General features: G+C 51.0%; 1 protein-coding gene across 35 annotated transcripts in view; it reads right to left on the bottom strand.

The window, feature by feature from the left end:
• Positions 1-7,655, bottom strand: part of ZFAT (zinc finger and AT-hook domain containing) — a 264,652-nt gene that overhangs the window by 139,223 nt on the left and 117,774 nt on the right. The window lies entirely within an intron of this gene.

Below are 7,655 nucleotides of genomic sequence, written 5' to 3'. Positions count from 1 at the left end.
GGCCCAGCGGCCATGGCTCACCGGCCCAGCCGCTCCGCGGCATGCGGGATCTTCCCGGACCGGGGCGCGAACCCGTGTCCCCTGCATCGGCAGGCGGACTCTCAACCACTGCGCCACCAGGGGCACCCTGCCACCTGCTTTTGACATGAACTCTGTTTGGCTACAGACCATGAGCTGAGCACCTCCAAGTTACAGCTAAAACGCTTATCCCTGTAGCCAACTGAGTCTGAAATGGAAATCATTACAGAGCGGAGCATAATCCCCAAATCACGTATCAAGTTCTTTCTTGGTCATTTCAGCATCCACAGAGCAGTGGCCCACAGGGTGGGCCCCAGTGCAGGCACCAGGGACGCAAAGATGAATCAGGCATGAGTTCCTGCACAGAGGAGGCCACCAGCCCACGGGGGAAACAGACACGCCCAGAACAACGGCATCTTAGGGTTTTTACTGAAACAATTTCCCTACAGACCAGGACGTATTCTTGATTCCCATCATGCTTTCAGGAGAAAGGGAATTCTGCGACACGTAACAGAGCAGCACTGCCGGGGACCACAGGGTTACTGTGAGGGGTCCCTTAGTTCCCAGGCACACCAGGCATCGTCTGGAGACCAAATAAATACAACTACTTTTGCATCTGCATGTGACCAAGTGTTGGCATCAGCTGTAACTAACCTCCTGCCCCGTGTCCCACAGAGCCTGGAGGCCTGAGCAGCCTAGAGTGCCGCCTGGCCTCGGCCCTCTGCCATCAATCAGTACGTCTCCCGAATGCCCACCGTGTCTCCAGCGCTGGGCCTGGGGTCCCCGAGGCGCAGGCGGAGACAAGCACACATGAGCAAAGACAACCGTCACAGAGGAGAGGGTTCAGCGTGCGAGGGAGACGGTGTGGGGGACCGGCATCTGCACTGAGACCACGGAAGCCAGCGGGTCCCGGGGAGCCCGGCTCGGCAGCCCCGCTGCAGGGCCCACGCTCGGAATGGCTGACGGGAACACACCCTGCCACCAGCGAAGGGGCCAGGAGCCCTCGAAGACGCCCGCTCGTGTCTTCTGAGCAGCGGTTCCACTTCTCGAGATCCAGTCTTCAGGAGCATCCAAAACGCGGACAAGGGCTGTGCACAAAGATACTCAACGCGGAGGTCCCTGTCAAGTTCCAGAAGCCACCACGTGCTCTGCAGCGGGCACGTCAGGGCACATCCCCCAGAGAAAGTCCAAGCAGCCACTGGAAATCATATTTTCGAAGAAACTGAGTGACACGGAAAATGCTCAGAATAAACGTTCAACTCTACAGAGTGGGACACGCCACAACTCGGTATGTACATGACTTTGTTCCCAATGGAGAGACGTGGTTTACGGGCGGACGGATGCAAGAACAGACGGCCAGGCTGAAAGGAAATACAGCAAGATCCTGCCTGCTGGGCTCTTCTCTATAGGCACTTATGGATTTCCCACAATGAACCTATATGAGTTTTAAAACTCAGGAAGGTTGCTAGACCTCCTGAGAAGTGAAGTAACAGGTAAACAGAGGAGTCAGGACACGGCTCCGAGTGATGAGCGCTGAGCAGCTCTGGCAGGGCGGCCTCTTGTTCAAGGCCGCGTCCCCCAGCCTGGCCAGGAAAGGTGTTCAAGGAACATGCAAGCCGAGACGGGCGCTGCAAACAACAGACGTGGTGTGAAGAGGGAAGGCAGGGATCCTCGGCTAAAGTGCCCGGAAGGCTTCCAGGAGGAGGCACCGACTGGACTGTGAAAGCGGCCCTGGGGAGGGCACTCGGGCTCCAGACCACTCCCCACAACATGACCTCCCGGCCGGCCAGGACTCTCATCCCCACGCGACAGGGGCAGGCCTGGGGTTCGGAGAGGCTGACCTCGAGGCAGAGCCCAGCTTTACCTGGCCAGGCCCAACGTCTCCGATGGGCCCCTCGGTCCTTCCGGGGTCAGCACTGGGAGGGAACACGGCTACACAACAGGCAGCAGGACCACAGAACGCTCCTGCACCGGGCCAGTGGGTGGGCCAGTTTTGCTCCCAGCGGTGCAGTCTTGTGCTAGGAGCAGCCTGTTCAGAAGCCCCGGCAGTGTTCCCTCTGGAACGTCATCTGTGAACCGCCCCCAGGCCTCTGGCAAGGAGGGAGACTGTGCACTCTTTAGATACGTTCGTACAGCAGTGTATCCGCAAGATGCCAAAACAGGCAAAGAAAGTGTCCGATCAGGCTGCATCCCGCAAATATTAAGAATTGTTAACCTACCAAAATAACAACAAAGCAGCTCTTTTCATTTTTTTTATAGTAGACTAGTATGAAAAAAATGGATCTTATACCCTGAAATATAATCATAATTATGTTGTCAGCAAATTCTGATGAAGATGCCACAATTCGGATGCATTTTTAGGTTCAGTTACTGTGTACTCGTCCTTAACAAAAGGATTCAAAGGGAGAATGACGTGTTCAGCACAAGGAAAATCACAAAGGTTTGGGGTTTGAGCATTCGATTTCTATGAACTTTTGCCAGTTTTTAATCAGCTACTCTGTACTGTTAAAAAGGAAAAATCTTAAAATAACTGCATAAAGTCCTCGTTTCTGAACTCTGATTTGCAAACACTCCCAGCCAGGAACAGCCAGGTCCTGTCTGCGACCTCTGACCCCCTACCTGCTCACCCCTGCCTAGGAACCAGAGACGAACAAAGGGCCTCTGACACTCCTCCCAGAAGAAGGTCATGAACTGGAGGGCCTGTGGGTCCCGGGAGTGCGGCTGGGCCCCTCTGACCCTAGGAAGGCCACCAGGAGCTGAGAGGTCACCGGCGTGGTGTGGCGTGGCCAGGCCTCCCCCCTCCTCCCTTGGCAACGGGCAGCCCACACGTCGGCTGGAGCTGGCCTCCAGTGGGAGGGTCGCCCCCCCACTCTCAGGCCCTCGAGTAAACAGGCGAAGAAGGTCAGTCCAGCCTTGAGCTGAGGTCGTGCACTCCGGCCGGCTCACAGGACGTCCTGCCCAGCACACAATCAAGGGCGTCCTTTCCTTCTTGCTGTTGTCCTTTGTAAGTGCATCTCCTGTGGGGGGACTCAAGGGTGGGACGACCAGAGCAGGACGCGATCCAGGCGCTACAGGTCTCTCGGCCCTTAAGCCACCTCGTAAATTATTATCATGAATTATCACCGCAGTCACAGGATGAATCCGCGCTCGCTGGGTAACAGGCAACACAGAAGCACGTGGCGCAGAGACAACCACCTGACCACCCCCGAGAAGAACAGCATCGCTGAGCACAGAGCTGCTGCTGTGCGTCCAGGGACAGACAGAGACAGAGACCCCCGCACGCACACGCCTCTGCTGCCCGCTGCCCCACCTCCCCCCGCGCCCTGGGCCCTCCTCCGTCCCTCCGACCCCCAGCGCTGAGCTCCACACAGAAGGGAGGGACGGGGTGTCTGGTGTCGCCGATCTAGAGGTCTCAGGGACCCCGAGCAGAAACTCAAAAGACGTTTCTGACAGAAGCAATAACGTTAGAAGTGGCCTCAAAGTCTGCGAGGTCTCACGGGGACGGCGGGGGCTGGGCGGGCAGGGTCCGGGATCCCCGCCCCTGACTGGCTGCGTACCTGTGGGCCCGGCACTGACTCTTTCACTCACAGTATAAAGGGCTGGAGGGGGTAGCCCGGGATAGAAGTCCGCCCTGTGGTGCTTTTCAGTCTGGGTTTAACGACACAGGCGTGACACAAACACAGCAGCCAGATTCACTGGAAACACACAGGCATCAGAGGGTTCTGGGGAAGGGAGATGGCCCAGGTAAGCTGGTTCCGACATCCCAACTTCCTCCTTCAAAGCACCAAGAGAGCGAGGGCGCACGGGAGGGCCCACGCATCTACCCGAGGCCAGGCCAGATCATGGGAGACCAGGATGAGGGAGGAGAGCTGTGGGACCTACTCAGGGACACGGACGCCCAGCCAGGCCCTGAAACGTGCTTCATCCAAATGAAAGCTGACAAAAACCCAACAGGGCATCATGGAGGTAAGAAAAGGAAGTGGCAGGAAGGTAGCCCCAGGGACAGGTCATGCACGGCAAGGCCTTCCACGTGGGAAGGCAACTGGCGGAAACGGCGGAAGCCGTCAGGGGTTAGATAACAGGGCATGGAGGGATGTGGCAGCCTGCGTGGCCTAAAGGCTCCCAGCGAACACGGACCTGGTTACACATCTCTCCTACGCTGCTCATGAGGATGCAGAACGGCACGGCCACTCTGGAAGACAGTTTGATAGTTTTTTATGAAACTAAACGTACTTCACCATATAATCCTGCAGTCGTGCTCCTGGGTATTTACCCAAAGGAGATGAAAATGTGTGTCCACACAAAAAACTACAAACAAATATTTATAGCAGCTTTGTCATAATTGCCAAAGCTTGGAAGCAACCAAGATGTCCTTCAGTAGGCAAATGGATAAACTGTGGTGCATCCAGACAATGGAATATCATTCAGCACTAAAAAGAAATGAGCTATTGGGAAGGGGGAAGGGGCAATACAGGGGTACGGGAGTAAGAGATACAAACTATTAAGTATAAGATAAGCTCCAAGGATATATTGTACAACACCAGGAATATGGACAATATTTTATAATAACTATAAATGGAGTATAGCCTTTAAAAATTGTGAATCACTATATTATACACCTAAAACTTATATAATACCATACAGCAACTACACTTCAATAAAAAAAAAGAAAAAAAATGAGCTATCAAACTATGAAAAGACATGGAAGAGCTTGAAATGCATATTACTAAGTGGAAGAAGCCAATCTGAAAACACTTCATACTGTATGATTCCAACTATATGACATTCTGGGAAAGGCAAAATTATGGAGACAGTAAAAAGATCTCCAGTAAAAAGTAAAAAGACAGTAAAAAGGTGGCCACACTTGGGGTGGAGGGGATGAACAGGCAGAACACACAGGATTTTTAGGGTAGTGAAAATATTCTGCATGATACCATAATGATGGATACATGTCACTACATATTTGCCCAAACCCATAGAATGTACAACAGCAAGAGTGAACCCTAATGTAAACTATGGGCTTTGGGTGATGCTGATGTGGCAGTGTAGGTTATCCAACTGTAACAAATGCACCACCCTGGTAGGCCTGTTGATAACAGGGGAGGCTGTGCATATGTGTAGGCGGGGGGATATGGGAGATCTGTACCTTCCTCTCAACTGCACGATCTTTGAAACTTCCTGCGAATCTAACTATCATTTTAAAATACAAAGTTAATAAAAAAAAATACTCCAGCCAACAAAACATACCAATGGCTGCCAGCTTGGAGTCTCTGGAAAAGGCACTAAATTTGAGAAGAAGCAGGTATACTGTTTGACATACCCATGACCCCGTCGAATCCCAACCACCCTATGAGGTCCAAACGCCCCGCAGAGGTGGACTGAGGTAGCTCACAGGGGGCAGCCAGGGCTCTGTGCTCACCTCCATGAGAAGCAGGGCTCTGCACCCCAGCACCTTCCATACCACCTGCACTCACTACCTGCAGCCAGAGCCCCGCCCAGCCCAATGTCATCCATCCTCTTAGTGACGCTGCTGCTAGGGACACAGTAGGCACTCCATGTTAGACGAACTGATGATCACAAATAGCCTTAAACATTTATCGATAACCATAAGAAGACAAAATGCTCATTACTAGACTATTAAATTCCTCTATTTAAAAGTGACAGTGTAAAACAAACTCTCTTCCTTCCTCTCCTTGATTAGTATAAATCATCCTTCGCTGCTTTTCAAACTATCTTTTACTTGGATTGATTAACTTTAAAGAGAGTTCAAGAGCCAAAATTAAGGCCCTATTAAATTGCCTACCTTATGAGAAGAGTAAGATGGCAAGTTCTTTCAGAGTTATATTTTTTTGTTTTCTTGTTGTTCACTTGCCCTTAAGTTATTAAATTCAAAAGAGCTGGCAGCTTCCCAATAGGAGTGGAAATATTTTAGCAACATGCAGCCAGATTGCTGTCACATCCAAGGGAATGAATAAACTCTCGTATTGTGCAGCTTACTACAATCGAAAATACTCTTTTCCTTTATCTTCAGGAAAAGAAACCTGGGCTTGGACAAAACACTTTCCTTCCATTTAGTTTATTTTGCAGAACTTTTCATGAGCTGTGGATATGCCGTATAACATCATCATCACCATCACACTTACTGAGAACTTGCTGTAACCAAAATAAGGGAATTCAAAGAGGAAGAGGGAGAAGAAAAGGAAGCTTAAATCAATTAAACCCTCACCATGAGCTGGCACCACGCAAGCCTCATGCTAAGAGTATTCAATCTTCACAACAATCCTATGAAATAGGTTTCTTTATTGTATCTCCTCAAATCTAAGAGCATCACACTTACTGAGAACTTGCTGTAACCAAAATAAGGGAATTCAAAGAGGAAGAGGGAGAAGAAAAGGAAGCTTAAATCAATTAAACCCTCACCATGAGCTGGCATCACGCAAGCCTCATGCTAAGAGTATTCAATCTTCACGACAATCCTATGAAATAGGTTTCTTTATTTATCTCCTCAAATCTAAGAGCATCTATTTTAAGAGGCACTGATACTTTACATACCACTAAAAAAGATTAAAATGCTACCAAATAAACTAAAACATGCTGGTTTCTTATCACACCAATTATAAGACACCACCTGATTTTAGGGATGTTAAAATCAGTCTTTGAATCAGTGAAACTCAGGAATATTTCCAGATTCCGATGGAGATGCAGCATGGCCAAAGTGCCCGGGAAACTGGACTCCTAACCCCCGTTCTTTCCTTGTTAAGGCCCCATTTCCCCCCTCGGCACCCACAACAAACACACCTGGGGGCCCTGCCTCTGGGCTCACCTCCATGACCTCCTGCTTTCAAGAGAGAAGGAGACACACATTTCCTGAGTACCAGGCACTTTCACACTCCTTATCACATGTAACCCTGACAGGCAGGGTGGCTGCTAGCAAGGCACCTCTGTGAGAAAAGGAAAAGGGCACCCTTTCCTTAAGACACTAGCTCCCCCTGTCAGAAAGTGGTCAGATACACTTATTTTGTCAGAACAAGATACTACCATTTGCAGAAAACTGTCATAATGAATATATAAATCGATGATGTGAAATGATCCCCTTAGAGGCGGTACCCTTGTGCAGTGTGCGACCCGCACAGCTGTACACAGTGGCCCTAATGAGTCAGCCACGAAGATACTATTATTCCATATTACAGATGAAGAAGCTATAACTTGCCTAAGAGGATCAAGTTCAGGCCTATATGGTTTCAAAGCTACCTGGTCAACTCACAAGGGACTTAAAAATCAGGTAGAAACACAGGTTGTATGCATGCGTGTGTGCGGCGGTGGGGATGTCTATACAGGAACATACTAACCACGTGCCACCAGAGAGCATGGGGAGGACGCAGAAACCCCGTGGCTGAGGCACCCGGGGAAGGCTTCTCGGGGGAGGGAAGCTGAACGGATCCAGGAGGTAAGGAGAGCATGCGAGCAGAACAGAGGAGAGCCTCAATCCCGGGGAGCCTTGAGTGTGTAGGGGCGGGGACAAAGTCAAGGTCGGGGGGCAGCAACGCCTGGTCCTCAGAACACCCACCACGGGAGCCTGCCCAAGAAAGGCAAGGGCACCCAGCCTCCGGAGCAGGAGGCCCGTCGAGAGGGACGGG

Source organism: Physeter macrocephalus, chromosome 15 (assembly GCF_002837175.3).
Source record: "Physeter macrocephalus isolate SW-GA chromosome 15, ASM283717v5, whole genome shotgun sequence".
Lineage (NCBI taxonomy): Eukaryota > Metazoa > Chordata > Mammalia > Artiodactyla > Physeteridae > Physeter > Physeter macrocephalus.
This window is presented reverse-complemented; position numbering and strand designations above follow the sequence as displayed.